Here is a 25702-nt window from a genome sequence, read left to right as displayed (position 1 = left end):
CCTAACAGGTTTACTCCCATTTAGAAATCTCCAGTGCATGAGAAATCAAATATGTCAATTTATGAACTTTTAATTCCTTATCATTAAGAGAATATGCTTCACATTTCATTGTAATTTTCTAAGTTCTTTCTGAAACTGCATTTCATGTTCTCCTTACACCTATCTGTGAGATAAAGTGAGCAAATGTTTTAATTCCAATTTTGTACATATGGAAATCAAAACAGAGAGAAAGGAAATAATTTTCTCCAATTTCTTGAAACCAGTCAGTGACCAAATTGGGTTTCAAATCTAAGTGTTCATTTTTCAAACACGTAATGGCCTAAATAAATAATTGGATCTGAAGGGCTGTAAAGTTAACCCAAGCAACAATAGATTTTCTCTAAGAAGCTTAATTTTCATGGGAAAATTATTGCACACATGTGGGTAGATAATAACATCCAATGTATCTCAAAGAAGCAGAAAGGATAGGTCAAAAGAAAAAACATTTAGAGATGATAAATAATCATCATCCAAGAATACTGTAAGTATCTTCTTAGCTATATAAGCAAACATAAAATTGGAGAGTTGAAATTATTTAAGATTAGAAGTAGAATAAGAATCAGATGGCTTTTTTCAGGTCCTCAACATCAATTATATCTTTTCCTTTGTGATTAGTTAAAAGGAAATTATTTCTTCCCATTCAACTTCTGAAAGGAGAGTTAGGCAGTCTTTGCCTGTGACTCATATTAGCTGGTAAAGATGAGGTGCTCAATAAACATTTCTCAAAAATATAGTCTTACAGAATGTTTTTAGTGCTCTTCATTTTTAAAATTCTTGTGTATTCTTGTCTACAAAACAGACAGTTTAAAAGTAATAAAAAATAAAAGAGTCATTGTATTGGAATATGATGTATGTTTTAGCTGTGGTGTGTGCAATTAGCAGAGCAACGCTCCCCATTCTCTCTTGACTCATGAATCACAGCTGAGCCCAACACATGGCATCACCAAGTGACACACGTACAAATCTTCATAAAATATAGTAATACATTTCTCACATAAATTATATTTATTGGCTATTCGTCAAGTCACAGGTTCTTTCCCTGAGTTTTCACAATGATTCAGGACTTGGGACAGTTTGGTTTTGGCAGCTGTTCTCATAATTGCCTGATTGTCAGTCATTAAATTTGCCCTGATTTTTAATAACCTATGGGTTCACACACACTTGGTGTAACAATGATTAAGCCTACACTTATTCAATTATCACTTTTTTATTGTAAAATATTTCTAAATAATTTTGAAAAGAAATTCACTTAACTCTTGCAACATCTGTTAATGAGGGAATCAGATCACCAGTATTGTCTTTTTTGTTTTATTTTTGTTTGCTTGTTTTTGTTTTGACAATGACCAGCATCAAGAGGTTGCTGGCTTTATTTTATTTTTTTAAATTAAAGTGTAGTTGATTTACAATGTTGTGTTAATTTCAGCTGTACAGCATAGTGATTTAGTATATATATATTATTTTTCAGACTCCTTCCCATTATTGGTTATTACAAGAGATTGAATATAGTTCCCTGTGCTATACCTTGTGCGTCTGTTGATCCCAGACTCCTAATTTATCCCTCCACTGCCTTTTCCCCTTTTGTAACCATAGTTTGTTTTCTATGTCTGTAAGTCTGGTTTAGTTTTGTAAATATGTCCATTTGTATCATTTTTAGATTCAGCATGTAAGTAATATGATATTTCATTTTCTCTGACATCAGATAATATGATAATCTCTAGATCCAAAAATAATTAATAAAAACCATTCTTAGTTTCTAATCAATTCTCTCATTTGGTGGACTCAACACTTGTAGATTTTAACTTTAAACTTTTAACTCTTCCCAAGGAACTCTACAAGTTCATAGTATGTAATATTTTGTATCTTAGTTATAGTGAAATTTAGATTCACAATTTCTCTTGCTGGGATGAAGAAAAATGTTTTTGAACTATAATAAATTCACATGACCATCTCATATAAGAATAACAGTGCTTTTTCTGGTTCTTAATTCCCTGTCAATGCATAAAACTCGAGAGGAGTGCTATGAATAATATTTCCTAAGGAACAAAAAACATAGTTTTTAAATTTTAAAACATTGAGTGAGAGAGAAAACTTCTGCCAGAAGTGAAAAGTTTTGCTATGTAGATATTTTCCCATGACATATCAAAATATAGTGACTTAAAATCACATCTACCTGTTATTTTTTTGCAAGGTTTTGACTCAGTTTGGAGGTCTTGCTAATCTGAATTGAGTTGGACTGACATTGCTGAAGGTTCTTTCTCCTGTATAATACACTTATGAGTCAGTAGTGAACTGACCAGACTTGGCTGGCTTCAGCTGGGGTGACTTTACCCAGCTTGATGGGGCCTCTTAGCTGCCAGGAAGCTAGTCTCAGCTCATTCTCAGGTTGATGGTGAGGATTCAAGAGAGAGTAGGTCATGTCATGAACAGGACAATCAAAAGTGCACTCTTCTATCTTCAATTAATTTTCAGCTTATATCACAATTGTTAACATTGCTTTGACCAGAGCTTGCAACGTAGAAAAGTCCATTGTCAAAGGGAAGAGCAGAAAATTACAAAGTAAATGACAGGATTTAGAAAAGAATTAATGAGACCATGAATGAAATTAGCCTACCACAAAAGGTGATTCACTTGTTAATAACACTGTTGAAGACCTGTCTTCTAAGACAGGGACTGATTCTCCATTGAAGGGTGAAGACAGTAGTAGTAGTAGTACTACTACTACTACTACTAATACTACTACTAATAATAATAATAATAATTAATAATAATAATAATAAATAATAATTAGAACAGATATAGCAAAGCAGAAACAGACTCACAGATACAGAGAATGGACTGTTGGTTGTCAGGAGAGAGGGGTGTGGGGTGGGGCAAAGCTATTATAGAAGATTATGGAATACAAGCTACTATGCATAAAACAAGATACAAAAAGACCTAATGGATAGCACAAGGAAAATAGTCACTATTTTATAATAGCTTTGTATGCAGTATAATCTATAAAAATATAAAATTTCCATGCTGTACACCAGAACTAATTTATTGTAAGTCAAAAATACTTCAGTTTAAAATAAAAGAACTTAGTGAATGAAATGAGGGTCATTTGGTTTTTTACTATAAAATAATTACCATACAATAATTACTAGCTTCCTGATGGCATTTATAATGACTATAACTTTCAGTTAGAGGCAAACTAGGAACCTCTAAGAAGTCAAAGAAAACACATATTTTGCATGATTGACAAGTCTTTCCTTCCAAAATACACTCATACTTCAATTTAAAAAAAAAATCTTTATTGAGAGCCTGGAAATACCGTTATGTTCAATTCAGAGTCCTTGCAGTTGAATTGGCAATTGAAATATAAAGAAATCCATGTGCCAATAGAGCTAAATACATGAATTCTATGGAGTGCTACATAATCAAAAACTAAACTTTGCCACATATATGCTTTACTCTAAAAGTCTTTATTGAAATATATAAATGATAAGACAAGTGCATAAAACTTAACTTTAAAGCTTGATGAGATTTCACAAATTGAAAACACTGACATAACCAGCTCTGGGATGCTTTTGAATGTTTTCTCTGTGTTGTCTCTTTCTTTCCCCTTATTATTGGCAAATACTTAGAATAGCAAGTGCGTGTAGTGCAAAATTTGTGGCTCAAACTAGACCAGATATCTGACCATGTTTTTTTTCCAGATGCATTTTTCTTGAGAGACATTAAAATGTAATATACATGTTATCAGTGCATTGCCTCTCTGCTGCAAACCACCCTTAAATGACTGCTCTGAAATAATATATTTGGACCCTGTAGATGTTTCTCCTGTGGCAGATGGCATGCTTTGTTAGTAGAGAGTACCAGAGAGACACTAGAGTAAGAAAGGGGTTTCCCTTCCAAGTCTGCTGTGTTTTCCTAGGCAGGCTCCTGCACCATGTCAACTTCCAAGCTCAGCAGAGGGCATAGCTCCTCCAGTCCCTTGACTCCAGAAGTACCTGACTTATAAGCAGCTCAGGATATTCCTGGGGGGTAGATTTCTCCACCAACTCCACAGTGGCTTCTTAGTGGGGATTTTCCAGCAGGGTACCTCCTATTAAAAATTTCTTCCTGTACTCCCTGGGAGGCTTGTGGCCTCTGTGAACTTCTCCACTCTCTCATGAGCCATAGATATACCCACCCTCTAAAAAGAGGTCTGGGTGTTCTCCACACTTCAGGAAATGAGTCTCTCCCTGTGGTTCATGATCTCATCTCTAGGAGATCTGGTTGTTATTTTATCTGTTATTTCTAGATTTTCTATAGGACCCTTTACATTCTAGTAGATGTTTCCCTGTTATAGTTAATACTTTTAATTAAAATGTCCACATTCAAGGTACCACATGGTTCCTGCCTCTGGATTAGTGCTTGACTGATGTGCTTGCTTTCTTCAGGGTCCCAGAGCTCTTCTGATTCAAGACATGATTCACAGTAGTAAAGTTGGGTGCATTTTGCATAGTATTATTTGTCAGTTGAATCTATGAAATTTAAAATATCTGTCAATGAATATTAAGCTCAACTTAGTAGAATATTAAAATCAACCTGAGATATTGGAAAGGTAATTATTGAAATTACATTGAAAGAAAGAAGCAAATTCTATTGAAAAGCAAATCAAAAGGGAGTGGGAAGGAATAAATTGGGAGTTTGAGATTTGCTGACACTACTATGTATAAGATAGATAAAAAACAAGCTTATACTGTTTAGCACAGGGAACAATGTTCAGTATTTTTCAGTGACCTGTAATAAAGAATATGAAAAGGGATATATGTATGTATATGTCTGATTGAAATATTATGCTGTACACCAGAAATTGATACATTGTAAACTGACTATACTTACATTAAAAAAAAACATCAGAAATGTATATTATTTGAGTACAAATACCGAGACATATTTTGTTTTATCATTTGAATATATAATAGCATCAGAATATAATTTTAAATTGTCTTTATTAGTTATTTATATATGTTCATACAGTTAATTAATTGATTCATTGATTTGTACACTATATATGACTGGGTGATCCAAATTCTAGCCAGGAAAAGCATACTTTACACAGGATAACTGACCTTGTTACCTCCCTTCTCTGATTTCTCTTAACCCCTTTGGCGGATCATTCACTCCTCTAAATTATACATCATTTTTTTAGGCACGTTGATAACTTTATTCTGGTTCCACCTGGTCTCAAACACCTGGGAGACACCCCATTTACTAAAGATGATCATGTAATTTTCTCTGACAGAGTTTAATGCTTCCCTTCATCTTTGGCCTTTAGCAGTATGAATTTATTTCTAGGTTGTTTTTTAATTCATTATTTGTTGAAAATTCTTGACCATTCATTTTGCAATTTTTTTCCCTCATTCTTTTACTTTCTTTTTCCTTCTGGGACTTCAATTAAATATATTTCAGACTGATTGGCCTACATCTCTTGGATACTCTGTTCTTTTAAATTTAAATTATTAAAATTTTCCAAGAATTTCCTCTTTTGTTTTCATTTGAGTAATGTCTGTTGACCTATATTCAAGTCCACCAAGGCTTTCCTTGAATGTGTCAGGCCTACTGATGAGCCTGTCAAAGACATTCTTCATTCCCTTTGCTGGGCATGTGTTTAAACTTATTCCTAGCCTGCTCTTTGACATTTTCTTATTGTTTCCATTTCTCTGCTGAAATGACCCATCTATTCATGAATGTCTTCATGTCTTTTCACTGGAGCGTGTGATGTATTAATCATAGTGATTTTATATTCCCTGTCTGATTTTCACTTCTATTATTTGTTTTATCTTTCAACAGTGGATTCTTTTTTCTTTCCATTTCATAGGTCTCATAACTTTTAGTTGAAATCTACATATTCCGTGTAGGGGGTCAGAAGCCTAAGTAAATAATGTTTAAGGCTGGAAATAGGCACACCTCTTTTCCTGCTAGGCTTTCATTGAGGAACTGAGCTGTGTTTCTGTTTTGCTGGTAGTTTCAATTACCTGCCATGCATGGCCAACCTCAGGTTCCTTCAGTGTCACCTTGTGGTTAGGGCGGGAACTAGACTGATAGACTATCTGAGTTTTATTCTGGAATGTGCTTGGTCCACCTTCAGTTGTAGATGTTCCCTGTGACCCTGCATCTTGGTCCCTGTGTGCTCTTATCCCTCTGCTGGGGGTTGGTCTGCTGTTGCTTGTTTCTTGGTCCTGGTTACTCCAGGTGGTGAGAAACAAAGAGGCTTTCCACATTTTCCTCATTTAGCATCAGTCTTAGGTAGCTCACGTGTCTCTGAGTCATTGGAGCCAAGTTTCCTTGGTGATCTTGCCCTGCCCTCCATGGTAAAAAGAAATCTTTAATTTTCTGAAACTAGGAGGATGTCTGCCTGTCTCCATTAAGCAAACTCTGAGTTTTCAACCCCCTGAAATTGACAGGATTTACTGCCCTTTATTTTCAGCATCTTAAGACATTATTCCACTGGGGAAAGCATCCAGGTAAGAATTGATTTCTCCCTCAGCAGTGCCATCCCAGGGCAACAGGAACACACCAACTGTGGGAGGCTTTCTCCACTCTTTCCTGCCCCCAGGCTTTTTCACAAGCAAACAGTGAGGTCCATGGAGAAGGGGCTGCGACCATCTGTGATCCCAGGACTCCATACTCTCCCAACTGGGAGTGCTCAGCTTTGAGCAGTTCATTAAGGAGTTAGTTGATACTTTTGTATCTGTTTGCATCCCCACCTTGTCTCCTTCTGTTACCCTAAAAGGGGGAAGGAAAAGGCCCCAGTTCTTGACTTACTCAAAAGATAAGAATTCACATGGGAGATGAAAGCATTGTGCAGTGAAAGATTTTATTAGGAAAGGTGAAGTACCCCTCCAAGAACAGGAGGCAGGCTGATCCAAGTGCAGACAGCAATGGTCTTTGCTCCTTCCTCTTGTACCCTCACTTAGAGGTGGTCTTTTGATTGATTGATGGCTCTTGCCCCTGGAGTGCTCAGTCATGTTTGTCCCCTTTTGTGAATGCCCTTATCCATGATGAACACAGAAAAACCCATGGAGGGGCCAGAACCTCAATGCTAATTATATTACAATGAGCACTGTGTCATGTCCGGTTAGGTCCTTGTCACTACCATGAAGTTCCAGCCTTTTAGTTCTAACTGGTTTCTTGCTGGCACTCACTTAGAAGAAGTAAAGCCCCTTTATGCTGGAGGCAGGCATGCCACCATCATCCAGACCATCCTGTCTCTCCTCCACCTGTCTGCCTGGTGCCCCCACTTATCTAACTACCTAACACTTTCAGTGCTCTGGGACAGGTGACGGATTGCCAGTGTCTTGTCTGTCTGGAGGCTCATGCCAGCATTCCTCAAATTTTACCCTGATGGTAACCATTCAAAGTCAGCACTCTGATGGGTTCAGCAGCAGTGTGATTTTGCAGATTTCCCAGCTTCTTCTTATGGTTTGATAAGTATGACACTCTTTCCATGTGTCTATCCTTAGATGGAACCAGGTCTCTGTAATACATGTGATTAAATCACTAATTATTCATGGTTACCAAGATTCCAGGTATTTTTGGTTATTATGTTATTAATATTTCATGATGAAACCAAAATAAAGATGTGTTCTCCTTTGAAATATGCCAAAATATAGCTTAAAATCTAATGTTTTATTTTTATTCCATTAAATTAAAAAATACAGTTCCTGTCTATTTAAAGCAATAAGAAAGAGATGTGGGATTTTCTATGTATACTTAGGGGAACCTATGTACTTTGAAATATGTGACAATTTTTATTGAATTTTTTATACGTATTGCACACATGAGGGTATCTATAAGCTACATACGACTTAAAGTAAAATAATACTCTGATAACTGTAGAATAAATAATCATTTAAAAATATACAATGGCAAAGACACTTGAAGCCCTTGGAGGCTCCTCCCCACTAAATTCTCCTTTTTCTCTAGAGGTAACTCCTACCATGAGTCCTATGTTAACCAGTTCTTTGCTAGTCTTTGTATTTTTACTGTAAATGTATGTATCTGTAAAACATGCCATTTATTTTTGCCTGTTTGGAATTTTACATAAATTGAGCTATACCTCATACATGTATGACAGAGTCTGGAGTTCCATCTGTGTTAATATCTATGTCTATAAGTGTGGACTTTCAGAACAGGGACTCAAGAGCCAGAAGGCCTTGTTTTGAATATTATATCATTAACTTAACAGCCTTCATATAGAAGTTCCTTAATTTTCCTGTCCTGTTTCTTTGTGTGTAAAGCATATTGTCATATTAATTAAACAAATTAATGCAGTCGATTCATATAGCTAACTAATACAGCTCAAGGCTATATGACCCTTTAACTTTTAAAGCCCCTCCATTTTGAAGCGGCTCTATTTAAGAAATAGAAGACAAATTATAAATAACTATCAGTCACAAAATAAAATATTAATTACAATAAGAAAAAAAATCACAATTATAAATATATTTCTAAATGTAACAAAAATAACTGACCATATAAACACATTCTAGGACTGTTTTCAGGTCCCTGGAAAGGTTTGTACAAATGAGGTGCTCGGAAACAAATTCCATCAGCTTCATGGCAAGTCTGACTCCGCATATGTAAAACACTGAATAATAGTTCTGTAAAAGTGACTGATATTTTTATGTATTTTTATTATGCATGTTAATAGAAATTTTTTACAGTATTGTTTCCTTAAGTGAAATAAAATTAATCTAACTAATTAAATGTACCATCAAATAATATTGTCACATAGAATTTTCATACTTTTGGTTTTAGTTTTCTTTTGTTGTTGTTCTCAAAGTTTATTGTTGCAGGGATTAAAAAGAAATTGAAACTAATGCTGTTATTCACTCGTGCAGTTAAATACCTTCAGGCACATATGAGACACGGAGTGAAAATTTGAAGCTTATCTTTCTGCAGTCAGGGGTTGGGGACGAGGGAGGGAAGCACGCTCCAGCTCCGGGGGAGGGGGCTGTTTGCGAGTGTATGCGGTGCGCGGTCCAGATCCGGGGATGCCCGCGGGCAGCGGGGTCCCCGAGGGGCGATCATGTCTCCCAGGTGCCCCCCTGGGGCTCTAGATCCCACGCGCTTGGCACGACCAGCAGCGCGCCAGCCCCTCCCGCTCCAATTCGGACTCGCGGGTGGGCGGCAGAGGACGCACATCTGTCCCGCTGGAGACCTTTTCTCTCTCTGACTTGGACACCAAGCTGGGCCCAGTCAGCCCAAAGCCCCAGCTTCGGGAGCCCGGCTTTGACACCGGATACTCGCCAGCCCTGCACTGAGGCCAGCGTGCCAGGACCTGAGCCCCCAACCTGCCTGGAGAGGTTCTACCCGGGGCCAGGGCCGGCCACGTGGGCAGTCCCCTCTTCCACACCAGGCCTTGACGCTGGATGTCCCCGCTCCGCGTGTCCCGCCGCCCCTGCCCAGGTCCGAATCCCGGCTGGGCAACTTTCTGGGCGTCGCAGCCACGTTAGGGACGGGGTGCGCATCGATGAACGGTGGCGCCCGCGCCGGGCTTACGTTGGAGCGGGAGCGGCGGAGCGGTCTCGGGCGCAGCCACGCCGCCTGTGCCCGCGGCGCGAGACGCTCCAGTCTCGTCCTGGAGTTACTTTCTCTCTCGGTCCCAACCCTCCCCGCACCCCTCCCGGCCTGGCCCCAGCTTCGCGCGGCCCCTCCCCTCCCCTTACCGCCTCCTCGCCCTGCTCTCCGGCTGCCCTCCCGCGGCTCCCACCCCCTGTCCTCCCTCCCCTCTCTCCAGCGGCCTTCCCCGATGGCCGGCGAGAAAACCAGCCCCCACCCCAGCCGGTAGCTGGCGACCCACGGCGGCCAGCCCAGGCGCAAAGGGCAGCGGTCCGGCTCCCAGTCACCCAGCGTGGCGCGCGCGAGCGGGAGCGCGCCGCCACTCCTGGCTGGGGGCTCAGCTGCGCCGCCTGGTGGTAGCTTTTCTACCAGATAACGCAGTTGCTTCACTTTTTGTTTGCTACCTATTTGAAATAAGAATTTTAATTCCTGTACATTTCGTTTTCTGCTGTGTTTCTTTGAATTGATACATGAAATTTTTTACTTTAGGAAAGAAAGTTGTTAAGAGTAATGTATCTATCAAATTCAATTTATATATTTAATTTATATTTCACTGTGCTATTTATTGATGAAAGATTAAATATCTAAGTAAATAGGCCAGTAAGAAATTGCCATAATTTTTAGAAAATCACATAAATTTTTAGATAATAGTATTTCTGTGACCTTCAATAATTAGAAGCTTGCCTAAATTATGTTTATTGCTATTTTATAAACATATATTGTGTGCACATTAAAAGCTAGGAAAATAGTTTTCACAATATTACAAAGTAAAAAGCATACTGACATAATCAAACTTAGAAAGGAAACGACTTTAATGTCACTGTATATGAAAGCAATGCATGTTACATAGAAAACTGCATTTAAAGTGTACTAAAATGTGGAGACCATGTAATTTAGAACCATGAGTACAAACCTAATATGAAATGGGAAAACAAACTTAAATTTACAATTGACCACATTGTAACAGACAGAATTTATCTTTTACATCGTAACAAACGCCAATGGTTAAATACATGTCTGAAATTCAGCTGCTGGAGTCCGGTGCAATCACACCTGATGTTCACTGCCTTGTACATTCTGACTGAAAAGTGCTCATCACCTACAGGTTGTCAAACCTTGTGATTATTATTCTCACACAATATATTACAGTCAATTAGCACTAGCCATACAATTTTCAAAATTTTAGAAATGTACTACAAATTTTCTTTCCCCCCCACCAGTTCCCTTCTGTGCTGTCTTGAAAATAAAATTAGCAATCAACTCAGTATAATACATTATTTTAGGTATTTCCTATTGACTTTCCAGATATTAGCACCCTGAGGCAACTGTTAATAGTGTTGAGGCCTATAAAGATTTAATCACTGAGAAAATATTTATGGAGTGTCTATTAGCAGCAAGACTATAGAGACGTAATAAGGGTTCTGAATAAGTCAAGATTTTGTCCCTGAATATAAGAAGTGTCGGTTCTAAGGCCGTAGCTCTCCCTGGTGACTAAACATCACAATCACACATTTGACTTCATCTGTTTAAGATTGGGAGAATGCTGAGAAAATCAAAGAGTAAAAGATCAGAAATGCTGAATCAGGATGGAGGTAAAGAGTAGAACTGATGTATCTGTGTTAAAGAAAATTTCAACAGATGATTTTGATGTTTCGCTAAAGTAGTGGAGAATTGGGAAAGAGGAAGATGGGTTAGTAATTGTAATATCACAAGAGCAGGTCAGTTCTAGAGTCTGACTGGTTGGATGCCAATCTTAGACCATTGCTTTGACGTATGTCTTATTCTGCTGGGCTGCTGTGACAAAATCCTACCACATTAGTGACATAAACAACAAAAATGTCTTTCTCACAGATCTGAGGCTAAGTCCAAGATCAAGGTATGAGCACGTTAATGTCCTGGGTGAGGGCCTCACCTTATGGCTCATAGCCAGTCTTCTCCTGTGTTCTCAAATGATGGAATGGGTGAGAGATCTTTGTGGGGTCTCTTTTCTAAGGGCACTGACCCATTCCTGGGGGCTTCACCCTCACAACCTAATCACCTCCCTCAGGCACCAGGATTACAACGGATGAACTGTGGGGTGGGGAACACATTCAGCCCATAGCGGTTGATGACCCCCAAACAATTTAACATCAGTATATTTCAGTTTTCTTGTATATAACATGGGGCTAGTAGTAGTGCATTTTAAAAAGATAGTTTAAAGGATGAAGTTTATTTATTTAAATTCTTAATCACAGTGCCTGACATATTTAAGTGATCAATACATATTTATCGAGTTTTACTTTAAGTGTAGTGAAAAGATCCATGCTTTATTCAAAGTGGGGAGGCAATATTAAAATATGACTTATTCAGAAATGCTGTCTGGAATGGTGATTGTAAAGTTGAGTCTGGAAGTTTCTGCTTCCACTTAGAAGAAAGAGGAAAAAACATGGAAAGATATATAAGTTAGAAGTGATCACACAATATTCTGATTGAGACAATATCTAAATTAAAGGGATTTCCTGTTGCAGAATGACACAGATAGCAAATTAAGATACTTTAGTAAACATTCTCAAGGTTATATTCTTGGATAATTTTCACTTCACTGGGTGAAGGGATCTTGATTATAGCAGATAGCGAAGGGCTGTGCTTTCTAGATAGCCATATAGGAAAACGGTGGAAAACTTGTTTATTTCAGGTTTTAAGGGTTATTTTTAAAAGATTATTTGAAAATAGACTTTAAAAACATGTATGCAGTTTGGGATAAAAGAATATATAAATGTAATTACAAATATCAGATATACTTTGTGTTTGGATGATCGTTTCCAGTTATTCTCATCCAGCAAAGGGGCTCATCTTTGTTCTGATGTGGTCCCCTGAGCTGTTCTGCTTGTGAAAAAGCTTTCTCATACTTGCATTCCTGTGTGCTTGTCTATCTTACACACACTGGTTATCTTACTGTTACACTTCTGGTCATCGAGAATTCTTTTTGGCTTGTGAGATTTTTCAAAATATTTTTAACTTGAATCATCCTGAATTGGTATCTGCAGAAGTTTGACCTCTTCCTTATGATACCCAGCCATGTGTGCACTAGCTGCCTTGGTGTTAACTGGAGGGATGGCTCTGGCCTTTCTGTTTGGAATCTCTGTTCTACTGCCTAAGTGCTCGCCCAGGAACCCTGTTTTTCATGATAGCCTACGGTGGTGTTGGGGGTGTTATCTCACAGTAGTGTTACACGGCGATGTCTTTGTTAGGGTCTAAGCCCCAGATCTTCTCCCATTGTCCAGGTCATGAGGCTTTTCCTGTAAGTCCACAAAAGCTCCCCCTGGGAGCTGCAGAAACATGATATGCATAATCTTCTATAATATGACATTGAGAAATTTTATTTTGTTTGATAGTTATTGAGAATGTATTCTTCTTGAGCTAAATAATACGGAAGCCAGAACACACAGGATGTTTCCCTTTCTCTTCAGCTCCTCCTCCTCTTCACCCTCTCATTGACTTTCTTGATAGAGAGAATATTTTCATCATTCGAGACCTAGATTCAACAGCCCCATAATAATTTTTTTCCTTAATTGCCATCAATCTGTGTCTATCAGTTGGAGGGAAGCCATTTTTAACAGAAATGCACATGTTGTGAATACAGGTAAATTCAGAAACACAATAGAGAAGATTTTTGGAGCCATGCTTTGTGGATATTGCTAAGTCCCTCAATACTACAATATTTTAAAGATACAGGGATAAAAAATAACAGATGAGGGAAAGTTTTCTTAAACAAATGATGCTGACACAATTAGTTACAGTTTAGAAAAAGAAGTAAAGATGGATACTTACTTCCTTAAAAAAAATTTGAAAGGAAATGTTAAAGGGTTTGATGGAATTGTTACAACAATAAGGGAATGAGTGAAATGTATTGGGAAATGTATTAAATTAGAATGAAAAAGGGTTTTCTAATCATAAAGTTGACATAAAGAATGAAAAAAATCCCAATCAAAAATGTTCTACACAAAAATTAAAAGATGAGTAATACATTAAAAGTAAAATTGAAGAACAAACATGAAAAATAGTAAACTCAATACTTAAAAACTGGAAAAGATAATAAAGAATTCTTAGAGGGTACATCCTAATCATTAACAAATATATGAACAAAAACCTTTAAATAACACCTATAGTAAGAGATTCTGAAAATGTGCAAATCACAGCTTAAGAAGACAGGTGCATCATCCCCTCCTGGTCATCCTCATTCTCTGCTGCTGAGACAGTGAAGACACCACTTTTGACTCTAGTTTACAGGTTGTTGTTTCCTGACCTCAGGAGATCTGTCAACTTTTCTTCCCTTTACCCATGCATTTCCACTGTATTTCTAGCCTCTCGTTTTCAGCCCTATCAGGATATTTGACCTCCTTTGATTTGGGCATTTTTCTCTCTGCTTGCTTCTTTGTTCTCCTTTCCTGTCTTTATTCCTATTTCAGTTCATGATTGACAAGGTCAGCAGTGTATGTAGGGGCTTAAAAGCCCGGCCTCTGGAGGAAACTTACTGGTGTTTGAGCCTAGCTCTGCTAACTAGGGGCCAAGTGAAACTAAGAAGATGACTTGACTTCTCAGTATCCCCCGCTCTAAAATGGGAGGATTGTAGTAGTCTCTTGTCATTGGTTTGTTATAAGATCAAATATGTCAATATGTATGGATTACTTAGATTAAGTATATGGCATATAATAGCTGCTATGTAAGTAGGATTCAAATGTACTGATGATCTGTTTTTTCATTTTGCATACATAGTTTGGGTTATTATATTTCAAGCTTACAGTGTTTTGTAATTCAGTGTTTCTTCTTTAGAGAAACATTGATCATTCTTTCTAGATTTCTAATTTTTTAAAATTCATAAAGATTCCATTAGCCAAAGTGATATATGGCTTTATTTTAATAAACTTAATTTTTCATTTTTATGTACTCCATACATAACTTATTTTTAATAACAACTTTATTGAAATATAATTCTCATATGATAAAATTAACCCCCATAAATGTGCAATTTAGTGGTTCCTAGTATATTCCCAACATTATTCAGTCATGAAAGCTATTAAACTTTAGAATAATAGGATTCCATAGCTATTAGTGGTTATTTCTAGCAACCCACCCCCTCAGCTCCTGGTAAGACTAACATATTTTCTGTCTCAATAGATTAGGCCATTCTGGACGTTTTCATATAAACTGACCCCTACAATTGGAGGCTATTTTCATTATCATAATGTTTTCAAGATTCATTTATGTTGTAGTATATATCAGTACTCTATTCCTTTTAATTGGTAAAAAAAAATTCTATTGTATATAGGTATTCAATTTTGCTTTTGCCCATTCATCAACTGATAGCTTTTTGAGTTGTTTTCACTTTTGGTTACTATAAACATTCGTGTATAGTGTGTGTGTAGACATATGTTTTTATTCTTTTGGATATATGCCTAGGAATGCAATTGTTACACAAAGAATAACACTTTGTTTAAATTTTGAGGAACTGTCAAACTGTTATTTAGAGTTGGTACACCATTTCATATTCACACCAGCAAAGCTGAAGGCTCCAACTTTTCCACATCCTTCCAAAAGTTGTTATTGTCCTTTTTTTTTCATTTCAGCCATCCTAGCAGGTGTGAAGTTGTATCTCATAGTGATTTTTATTTTCATTTCCCTAATGACTAATGAGGCTGGACATTTTTTACTGTACTTATTTTTTATGTGCTCTCTGTAAATTTTTTTTGAACAATATCTATTAAAATCATCCAAGATGTACTGAAGATAATGGTTATCGTGTCTCTTTTCATACCAATACTTTTTTTTTTTTTTTTTTTTTTGCCTGGCAGCACTTGCTAGAACTTGGGAGTAGCAGGCCCTTTTGTATTTCTGACTTAAAAAATAATGATTTTAGTGTTTCACTGGTGATTACTATAGTTTTTTGTAGAAATGCTTTTTCAGGTTAATACAGTGCCTTTGCATTCCTAGTTTACCAAGAGGTTTTTTTAAAATAAATTTATTATGAATAGATGTTGACGTTTAAGGCTTTTTGTATATCTGCAAAGATGATTATATAGCTTTTATAATTAAGCTCCTAACATGGTGAATTACATTGATATATTTTCAAATATTGAACAGTCTTTTATTTCATTCTTGAGGTAAACCCTAATTGGTTATGAAATATCAAGTACATGCTAAATTGTATTTGCATATATTTGGCATTTTTGTATCAATATTCAAAAGTGAGATAATTTTCCTTTCTTGTACTAGTTTAATCCAGTTTGTATATCAGAATTTTACTGGCTTTGTAAAATTAATTTTTTAGCTTTCTTTTTCTATTCTTTGAAACAGTTTATATAAGATAGGAATTATTTATTCTGTAAAGGTTTAGTAAAATACATGACATTCTTTTGGGAAACATATTGGATATTTTTATTTTAAAAATTACTATTGTCAACTGCTGTAGCAGGTGTTCTTAAGATCCAGAATTTATATCTAAATCTTTAGATGAAATCTTCCTTAGATATATGGTCCCTAATAATCTTCTTTAGATTGCCCTCAGATGACTTTTTAGCACTTGGAGAATAGCATGTCTTTTCTGGTTACACACATTCTATTTTTTAAAAAAAAATCTTCAAAATGTTTACATTGTTCTTTATTGAGTTTAATCTCATTAGTTTTGATTCATCATTACAGCTAACTGAGGTGTTTTAATTTTTAATTTGTTTACATCATTTAAAGCTATTTTTTGTCTTTAAAATATTTTATTTTGAAACAATTTTAGAGCCACAGGGAGTTGTAAAGAGAGTTTAGAAAGTTCTATTTACTCTTCTTTCTGTTTCCTCCAAAGGTTACATCTTACACAACTATAGTACAACATCATAACCAGAGGTTTGACATTGGTACAATGTAAGTGCAGTTCTCCGTTATTTCATCCCGTGTGTGGATTTCTGTAATCACCACCACAGTCAAGATACAGAACTGTCTCATAATCGCAAAGATCTTTCCTACGCTATTTCTTTATAATTACACACTCCCCCTCCCCTCCACCATTCCTGACCTCTGACAACCACTCATCTGTTTCCATCTCTCTAATTTTGTTATTTTGAGGATTCTTGGTATATACTAGATATGAGTCCTTTGTCAGATGTGTGTAATTTCTCCTATCACATAGCTTGCCTTTTCACCGTCTTCCCAGGGTCATTTGCTGAGCAAAAGTTTTAACTTTTGATGAATTGTCTTCTTGATTCATTGATTTTTCTCTATTTTTTGTTTTGCATTTCATTAATTTCCTCTTTTTATTTCCTTTCATTTGCTTGCTTTGGGTTTACTTTTATCTTCTTCTAGGTTATTAAGGTGAGAACATAGATTATTGATTTGAGACTTTTTCTCTTTTCTAAAATTTTTCCTTTTGGCACTGCTTTAGTTATGTTCCACGCATTTTAATATTTTGTATTTTCTATTTTCATCCTGTTCATATAGTTTTTAGTTTCCCTGAGCCTTCCTCTTTGATCCATAGATTATTTAGAACCATGTTGTTTAGTTTCCAAGTGTTTGGGGGTATTTTCTCGTTACCCATCTCTTGCTGATTTCTGGGTTAATTCCATTGTAGTCAGAAAGCATTGTCTGTATGGTTTCAGTTATTTTAAAGTTTTGAGGTTTGTATTATGATCAGTATTAAGTTTACTTTGGTCCCCTGTGCACTTGAAAACAATATGCATTCTGCTCCTGCTGGGCGGAGTACTCTCTTCATGTTGGTTAGACCCTGCAGGTTGATAGTATTGTTGAGTCCTGTATCCTTGCTGAGTTCCCTTCTACTTGTGCCATCAGTTGCTGAGAGAAGGGATTGAAGTCTGCAGCTGTAACTGTGCACTCTTCTACTTCTCCTTTCGGTTTTTGCTTCATGTATCGTGCAGCACTCTTCTTTGGTACATGCACATTTAGAATTGCTATGTCTTCTTGATGGATTGACTTTTGATCATTATTTAGTATCCCTCTCTGTTAGTGGTAATTTTCTTTGTTATAAATTTTACTTTTTCTGATAGCAATGTGCCACTCATACTTTCTTTGATTAATGTTTATGTGGAATATCTTTTTCATCTGTCTAGTTTTAACCTACATATAGGCATACCTTGGAGATGTGGTGGTTTTGGTTCCAGACCACTGTAATAAAGCAAATATCACAAGAAAGCCAGTCATATGAAATTTTGATTTCCCAGTCCATTTAAAACTTATGTGTATACTGTGCTGTAGTCTGTTAAGTGTGCAATAGCATTATGTCTAAAACAACAATGTATGTACCTTAGTTTAAAAATATTTTATTGCTAAAAAATGCTAACCATCACCTGAGCCTTCAGTGAGTCGTGGTAGTTACATCAAAGATCTCTGATCACAGATCTCCATAAACAAATTAATAATAATAAAGCAGTTTGAAGTGGTGTGAGAATTACCAAATGGTGACCCAGAGACACAAAGTGAGCAAATGCTTTTGGAAAAGTGATGCTGATAGACTTGCTTGATTCTGAATTGCCACAAACCTTCAATTTGTAAAAGTCAATAAACTGAAGTGTAGTAAAACAAGTATGTTTCTATACTGTTAAATTGAAGTGTTTCTTATAGACAACATAGAGCTCAGTCATTTTTTTTAAATTGACTGTTATTTAACTGGTGTGTTTAGACCACTTAGATTTATTGTGGTTATTGATTGGTCCTTTTTCTGTTTGTTCTGCTTTTCACTTCTCTGTTTTGCTTTACGTGACTTCTTGTGGATTACCTGAAAATGTTTTAGAACTTAATTTTGACTTATCTGTGGTGTTTTTGAGTGCTTCTTTTTGTGTATCATTTTTTTTTTTTAAATTGAAGTTGAGTCAATTTACAATGTTGTGTCAGTTTCTGGTGAACAGCATAGTAGTTCAGTCATACAGATTTATTCATTTTCATATTCTTTTTCATTATAGGCTACTACAAGATATTGAATATAGTTCCCTGTGCTACAGCTATTTGTGTATCTTTTTAAGTGGTTACTGTAACCATTACATCATATACACATAACTTTTCTTAGTCTGCTGGTGTCAACACTTACCAGTTTGTTATGATAGTCTTGTATGTTTCCTCTTCACACACTGAGAAGTGCATTAGCATTATAATTTTTGCTTCAACTACCAAACAAAATTTAGCAAACACAAAGGAGTAAGAAAGTGTAATTGTCCATATTTGTACTATTTTTATTGTTCTTCCTTCCTTCCTGATGTTCCAGAATTCCTTCTTTTTTCATTTTCTCTTTGTTTTGTTCATTCTTTTAGAGTAGATATGTAGGTTGACAAATTCTGTTAGTTTTGTTCATCTGAGAATGCCTTATTTTGCTATTTAAAAAGTTTTTTTTTATTGACACAACATTGTAAGCTGACTATACTTCAGTTAAAAATACATACTTAAAGTAAAAACATTTTCTTTTGTTGAAGTACAGTCCATCTACAATGTTGTTACTTTCTGGTATACCACAGAGTGATTCAACTTTATATATATAGGCCATTATGAGGTACTGAATTCCCATGCTGTACAGGAGGACCTTGTTTTTTATCTATTTTATAGATAATAGTTAGTTGATTTGCTCTTCATTTTTGAAGGTTATTTTTGCAGAATACAGAATTCTGAGTGGGCAGTTCTCTCAACACTTGAAAAATATGTAACTTCCTTTTGGGCTCCCTGATTTCTGATGAGAAATTTGCTGGAGGCATTCAGAATTTTTTCTTTGGTCTTTAGTTTTTAGGTGTTTAACTATAATATGTCAGAGTGGATTTCTTTGGGTTAAGATCCTGTTTGGAATTTGTTCAGTCTTAAATATTTAGGTTTGTTTATTTATTTATATTTATTTATTTATTCATTCATTCATTCATGACAAATTTGGCAAAATTTTAGCCATTATTTCTTTGAATACTTTTCTAGCCCTACTGCTTTATCCTATCTGGGACTCAGAATGCATAAATGTCATATTCATTGATATTGCGCCCATCTGTCCCTGAGGCCCTGTTCATTTTTCAGTCTATTTTCTCTTTGTTTTTCAGTTTGGGTAATTTCTATTGTCGTGTCTTCAAGTTCAGTGATTCATCTGTTCTTTTCTGCTGTTGAGTCCATGTATTGGGATTTTTATTTCAGGTATTAGGTTATTTGGTTCTAAATTTCCATGTGGCCTTTTACCTTTGCTGTGATTTTGTGTTTCTTTGCTGACTTTTTTGTTTGTTTGTCTTTCATTTGTTTCAGGTGTGTTTGTAGTTGCTCACTGAAGCATTCTGTGATGGCTTTTAAAGTCTTGTTTGGTAACTGTTACCTGTGTCATGCCAGTGTTCTTATCTATTGATTATCTTTTCTCCTTTCACTTGAGATGTTCCTGGTTCTTGCTATGTTGAGAGAATTTTTGTTATTCAGTGCTGGACATTTTGGGTATTATATTATGAGGTTCCAGATCTTAATTAAATATTATGTTTTAGTAAGTCATTTCTGTTAATGCTCCATCAGAGAGAAGGGGATAATGCCAGTTAGGATTTGAAGCTCAGATTTTAATCTTGGCCTTTGCTGACACTCATCTGGGGAGGGGCTCCATGTTACTGCTGATTGTGGACCAGAGTTCGGGTTTCCCCCCAAGGCCTCTGCAGGTACCTTCTTTCTGGGATGGCAAGGGGTGCCCTACTGTCATTGGTGGAATTCCTGACGTTCCACTGGGCCTCCTGTCATAACCCAAACATGGAGGCAGTGAGGGGGATGGAGGTCCTCGTTCCGCATGTGGTGTCTACATTGCAGGTGGGGGCTTGTCTTCCTGTAATGTTTGGCTGGAGTTAGGCAGTAACTGTGTAAGTTTTCTGTGTTTCCACTGTCCCTTCATCTCCTTTGGCTGGAGAGAGCAGGCTTTCTGGGGACATTTTTTATTTGCACCCATTGGCGTTTCTGGGATGTTGGCTTCCCTGGCACCTAGTGTGGGATGCATGAGACAAAAAGAAAACTCAGGAAGTCACCACTGTGTAGTTCCTCAGGTCCTGATCCCTGGCCAGTCTGCCACATTCTCTTCACCTCTCAGCATGTTTTTGTTTCTTTCAAATATAAAGCCTAGGGAGTCTAGCCATGCTTAGTGGGAAGAGCAGGGAAAAGTATGTTTATCCATCTTTCCAGAAGCAGAAGTCCAAATTTAATTAACTTTGAATGGGTAATACATTCATGTGACATACAAGTTGAGTGATATAAAAAGAAGTTACAGTGAAATTAACTTTCTCCCACCCACTTCCCCTCTTAGATGGCAACAGTGCTTCTGGTTACTGTGCTTCCTTCTGAGGTAACTTTACAGATACCAGCAGACATACACAGATGCGTTGTTACCCAGGTGGTGGCATACTGCATACACTGTATCCTGTTTTTTTTCTCATAACACTGCAATTTAGTGAACCTTCTGGATTCATACAAGAAGAACTTCTTTATCATTTTTCATGGCCTCATGCTATTCCAGTGCATGGAGATGCCATCTGTATGTAACCACTTGCACTGTTTAGGTGTTGGTCCTGTTACCTGATATATTTATTTTCCCTTCCATCTTAGTGTCTTCTGCACATTTCTTGTGTTTTCTGTGTACACCTGAGTCAGGGTCCTGTGTAAGCTGAAGTGTGTTGGAGACAGTTGCTGGTGACTGAAGTCTTCATTTTATGATAAGTCATATGTATACTCCATAAGTATTTGGAGATACTCATTACAGCTGCTTTCCTAGACTTGGTTCTCCATCATGTTCACAAGGGCTCTTTGGTCCACAGCTTGCTTTTCATAGGTGTCAACAAAAGATTTTGGGTATAAGCTCTATATACCCTTATTCACTTTCATGGGTTTAGGTGCTTCCACATAACAGTTAACAGAATGTATGCGCTTTGTTGTTGTTATTTCTAAGGGGCATGAAAACACAGGTCTACTATGATTTGGGGTCAGAGTACTTGTATCTACATTTTGGGAAAGATGAGATTGATTTTGTTATCATTTAAATTTTTGAGCATGGTAGTTTCATTCTCACTAAATTAGCACTTTTTCTTTAGGGTGGTGATTTTTTTCTTTTGAGTAGAAATATTGCCCTCAAATTCTTGGTGAACTTGAGTAAAGTCATGAATTGAAGAACCTTTTTGCCTTTGTCTCTTGATAGTCTTTCATGTTCTCTTGGCAGTTTAATGCTAAATCCATGCATAAATAAGTTTGATCTTGCACAGAGGATGGAGTCTGGAACTTGCACTGATAGACTGGAACTTGCACTGACAGACTGAGGATTTTTTTTTTAATTTCAATTTTTTAATTTGATATTTCCAAATATATAAAACATCAAGATTCTTACACCAGTTATCTCAAATGAGACCATACAAAGCAATTTTAAAGTGTATACAACAATCATTCCCCCCTTCAGTTTTGCTACTTTATACAACTATGGGATAGACAGAAAATTGAATGGTATGTGCCTAGTTGGAAAATATCACCTGTTTACAAAAAAAAAAAAGGAAGAAATTAAGAAAACTCAAAATCAAACATGTAGGATACTTGCTACTTTGTGTCTGCAAGTCAATTTACAAACTTTTTTTTTAATTTAGTAGGCTCTTGGGACTGAAAATTTTAGCTGCCCAGTTTTATCCAACTACTTAACAGAAAGCAGCACAAATGAAATTCCCAACACTCTGTAAACTTTGAGGGACTGAGAGAGTAGACACTATTTTTTATCTGTAGTAGATTCAATTGTTGAGCCTGCAAATGTAGGCTTTTTTCTCTTAACAGAAATAAATATCCTCAGGGCCTTTCCTCTAGCTTCAGTGGGCTGAGTTCAAAAATAGTGAAGAACCCCTCATGTGAAATTTAAAGTGTGACAACTCTGAAGTATTCTGATGCATTATACAAAATTTTGCTAGTTGCATAGACCAAAGACAGATGTTTTGCTAAATGGCACTGAAGAAAATCCTGACCCAAGTGGCACTACTTGGTCCAAATGTTACTGACCAAAGAAAATGATACAATATTTATAGGCTCACCTTTAAGAAATGGTTGACATTAATACTGTACATATTTTACACATCAAATACATAGTCCAAGAGTTTATAAAAGAAATTCACGCATTATTACTTTTAAGAATATCAATGTACAACATACCCAGGCCCCCCAGTACTTGTGACATTTCAGGTGGACACAGTGTTATGTACAAAAACAATCAATTTATCTTCTGTGTTAAGTATATAATTTAAAGAAACTTCAGAGATTACTGAGGAAAAACTTAGTCCACTGAAGATTGATAACAAGTGTCAATCTGTGGGATTTTTAAGTATTTCCTTTAAAAAAAAAAAACACCCAGAAAACATAACCTCTGTACAAAGAAAAATATAAAAATTCTGGAAGATCATGTCTGATCACACTACATAATTTAGAATGAAATGTCAGTGGTTTAAAGTTTTTCTGTCTTATTTCTTTGGCAGCCTTAATTTGTGAACTAATACTCATATTTAGCTCAGCTGCTTTTATGGCACAAGAGCCCAGTTTCAAAATGGTGGCACTGATTTTCCTTATAACAGCACTATTTTCAGCAGCAATTATATTTTTAAAGGTTAACAATTTGTACAACAAATGTCTAACTATGCTTCTTCCTACTTTATTCTCAACAGTTATGATCTTTACAAAAAGCTAATATCTACATAGAGAACCACCTTTTACTTGCCTCATCTCATCTATGACTTGGTTGAGGAAGTACAGGCATTTCAGATTAGGTATTTATGTGTTTTGGATGGGATTCTTGGATTTATGTGAAAATAAAAATAAGACAAAATAATTCTTAGGTACATTCCAGTGTCCCAGAAATTAGTTACATGATAAATAGTACCTACTTGCTGACCACCTATAAAAGATGAGACATTCTGAGGCACCCTAAAAACCTAGGTCTGTAAAAGGTGAACAAGAAGGCCATTTTACTCAATTCTGATGCAGTCACCACTGACTGCTATTTAAAGTGTTTACTGGTAACCAGCAAGTTTAACTGAAGAGATGTCACTAAATTCAAACTGAATATATATATTTAAAAGCAGCAATTTACATTGAGGGAAATATGGTTCTTGTGTGTTCTGTGTAAAGAGAGATTATGAATAAAGGGAATTGGCAACTGAGCACCCTAATTCACTTCCATGATTACAGGTTCCATGATAAGATATCTACTACATGCATTTTGCTTACAGTAACTGCCTAAAACTCACCAGCTATATAGAGTTAAACTCTGTATTAAAGGACTATTGAGTTACAGGGGAATTGGCCATATCAGGTAGCTAGTGACATAGTACCAGTTGTGAAAATTGAGATAAATGAGTTGACAAATGGATTCATTGAATATGTTAATATTGTGAATGAGAAGACAATTCACCAGGATAATATACTCACATGTATGTTGATCTGAAAAAAACCACAGACTGACATCAAATGGATAAAAAAATACTGGGGAAAAAGTGAAAATGCCAACCAAAATAACAAGGTGGGTGGGCTGGGTGGGAGAGCACATTTAAGGCATCTAAAAAAAAAATTCCACATGGCTTTGGCTTATTAAAATATTTTACACTATCTTTTTTCTTTTTAAAGAAGATTTGAAAGCACCTACAAATCAAGCAGACTGTTAAAAAAATCCCGCATGGCAAATTCAGTTTGTAAGCGTCATTCAGATATTTGTCAAGGAAAATAAAGAAGCCTCTGCCCATGAGATTGCACATAGTGGAAGAGTTCCTTCCAAACCTGTCTATCTTATGCTGGATGGCAGCCCAGAGGTTCGCTGTGCAGCAGCTACAAACAAGGTGTTACTCTCTGGAAGGGAAGGGACTGTGGAATTTCCACTGGTTGGCGAGCAACCCAGCTTTAATTTTTCCAGATACTCTGCATGTACAGGCTTATGACACTGGAGAACTTTGATGGCATCCTTTACTTTGAACCACTCTGTCTTCCTTCCTGTATTAACAGAATCTTCCCAGTCTTCTAATATTTCAGTGACAGTAAGGACATAGACATATGCCCTGTGCTTTCTGTCTTGGTTCTCAAATATGCCCAGGAGTCTGCCTGACTTTCCTTTGACTCCAGCCTCTTGGTAAGCCTCCCTCACGGCAGCACCGGCAGGCTCCTCCTGGGGCTCCAGTCCTCCTCCTGGGCCAGTCCACTGGTCCGGGACCGAAGCCTGCCCACCTGCAGCACCTCGTCCTCCTGCTCGCTCCGGAAGCACAGGGACGCCGCCCGCTTCTTGAAGCCCTCGCGGTCCTAGGTCCGCGGCCTAGGGGGGCTTGGACCTCATCGCAGAGGCGGGCTCTCGCTGCCGCGGCCCCTGCGGAGGCCGCCACCCCGCCGGGGCGCGGGGGCGAGGGCGAGTCGGGGCCCAGGGCGACGCGGCCGGTCAGTCCCGGAGCCGGCGGCCGCTCCGACGCGGGGCGGGGCGTGAGCGCCAGTCCCTGCAGCCCGGGCACCGCGGAGGGAGCGCGGCCTCCGCCCGGGCATCTTCGGCTTTCCCCGGTTCCCGCCGCTGCCGCCGCCGCCCAGGGCGGAGCGGGGCGCGAGGTGCGGGGAGACGGCTGCAGGGGCTCCCGCCGGCCCGGCAGCAGCGCCGCGGCCGCGCGAGGCGTTTGGTGTCGGCTGCGGGACGTCCTGTCAGGGCCCTCTGACGTGCTGCGTGTGCACAGGTGGCTGCGCGGTGCCCGTCAGTGCGCCGCCCGTGGCGGGGTCTGTGTTCGGGGACGGGTGTGTTTGTGGCTGCAGTTGCCGCAGTTCGTCCCGGCCCTCCAGACCTCCCCAGCCCCACTCTCGGCCTCGTGGTCCTGGCATGCCCGCTGCTTCTGCCCCGGATGCTTCCTCTGGGCTCCGCCCCCAACACGTCCACGTCACGCCTGCTGCCTTAGTCCTGCAGAAATCCTGCGCTTTGGATTTGTGCCACCTTCTGTAAGTTGAAAGCTTCTGGACCAAGTGCGGCAGTGAGATGGAGTCAGAAGAGGAGGTGAGCAAAGTGATTTCTGTCCTGTACCTCTTTTTTTTTTTCCTACCTTTTCAAGCTATTATTTCAAGATGCCTTTCTGAG

The 25702-nt window shown here is 37.7% G+C and overlaps 1 long non-coding RNA gene and 1 pseudogene across 12 annotated transcripts in view; one reads left to right on the top strand and one right to left on the bottom strand.

The window, feature by feature from the left end:
* Positions 1–21859: 21859 nt before the first annotated feature.
* On the bottom strand, positions 21860–25128 carry LOC135320674 (diphosphoinositol polyphosphate phosphohydrolase 2-like; annotated as a pseudogene).
* Positions 25129–25257: 129 nt separating this feature from the next.
* LOC135320753 (uncharacterized) overlaps positions 25258–25702 on the top strand; it is a 47884-nt gene continuing 47439 nt past the window's right edge. For all 12 annotated transcript variants that reach the window (XR_010380052.1, XR_010380048.1, XR_010380055.1 and 9 more), the window contains exon 1: positions 25258–25621. This is a non-coding gene — a long non-coding RNA (uncharacterized LOC135320753). The remainder of the gene's footprint in view (positions 25622–25702) is intronic.

The sequence above is a fragment of the Camelus dromedarius genome, unplaced genomic scaffold (assembly GCF_036321535.1).
Source record: "Camelus dromedarius isolate mCamDro1 unplaced genomic scaffold, mCamDro1.pat HAP1_SCAFFOLD_114, whole genome shotgun sequence".
NCBI lineage: Eukaryota > Metazoa > Chordata > Mammalia > Artiodactyla > Camelidae > Camelus > Camelus dromedarius.
This window is presented reverse-complemented; position numbering and strand designations above follow the sequence as displayed.